Source organism: Elaeis guineensis, chromosome 9 (genome assembly GCF_000442705.2).
Source record: "Elaeis guineensis isolate ETL-2024a chromosome 9, EG11, whole genome shotgun sequence".
Classification (NCBI taxonomy): domain Eukaryota; kingdom Viridiplantae; phylum Streptophyta; class Magnoliopsida; order Arecales; family Arecaceae; genus Elaeis; species Elaeis guineensis.
This window is the reverse complement of record NC_026001.2, coordinates 80,581,495-80,582,947: the sequence shown is the minus strand read 5'-3', so window position 1 is coordinate 80,582,947 and position 1,453 is coordinate 80,581,495.

The window sequence follows — 1,453 nt, the reverse complement described above, 5'->3', positions numbered from 1 at the left end:
CGTATGTCTATTCTATAAAATTTTTTCTTCAATTTGGCATGTATATATATGATAATCATATAATATCCTGGTTGCTTTTTTCATTTTAACCATCCTGCTTGTTTATCCTCTTCAATCTCTCATATCTAATGAACAATTGATTTTAAATATTGAAAATGATTATTTTTAAAAACTTCATTATCCTCAATTCAATTTAATAAAAAAGTTCATCTCTATTTCTACTTTTACTAAAACTACATTTTATGTATTTCATCTTGATCCTATTTAATTTTTAAAATCCTTAAACTCTAATGCACTCCTCCACATTCCAACTTAACTAGAAGTAGCTCTAACCTTAGTTTTATCCACTAAAACTATATCATGCAAATGGCATACCCCAAGAAATATCATCCTCGATATACTTATTAGTAAGCTTATCCATAACTGGTATAAAAAGGTAAGTACTAAAAGGAGATACTTGATATAAATATATTGTTATCTAAAACTCCATAATATTACGATCAATGATTCTCACACTAGTAAATACTCCATTATAGATATCCTTAATTGTGTCAATATAATTGATAGAGACTCCTTTCTTTTCTAAAACCTACCATATGATTTTTTTCTTGAAGACTCTGTCATACCTTTAAATCAATAAAAACCATATGAATCTTGTTTCTTTTCTCTATATTTATCTATTAACTTTTGAAGGAGAAAATTAACTTCCATAATTAACCTTTCTAGCATGAAACTAAATTAATTTTTGGATATTTTTGTGTCATATCTGATAAGTCATATATTTTTATATTTATTTTAGATATTTTTGGTAATTAATGATGCTAACATCTTCTAAAAAATCTAATTTCATAAATAAATTAAATTTTTTTATAAAAATAAATAATTTTAAAAATATAAAATTAGAGTATATTTATGAAAAATAGATGTTAAACTAATTGAGCAATTTAAGCACTAACATAATTAAAAAATTAATGAGTAATTTAATTCATATTTTTTTCTATTTTTTAAACATAAAATTCGAGCAAAATCAAGTGAAAATATTCAAAAATTTATTTTAAAATAGCCTTCGGTACATGATGGACCGACCGCTCGATCCACAGAATCAAGGGCATGGTCCACAAGCACAGTTACGTGGTCTTTGTCATAGCTCATGGCGGATAGATGTTTTTTGTACAATCGGATGGTGGCCCACAGCAGCTGCGCAATCCAACAGTTAGGAGCGATCTTGAGCGAGATCCGATGGTCTGTGTTCATTGCTGGCTGAGAACTAAATCAGAAGAGACTTCTTGATGCCATCCAACGATCTAAAATAAATCTGAAGCCCGATCCGATAGCTGATAGCGATCCCGACTGTGAATAGGAGATCAGGGGCGTGATCCAATGGTCTAGAATTGATCAGATGAATGATTTAATGGCCAGCATTGATCCCAATCGAGATGAGGAGTTTAACGGT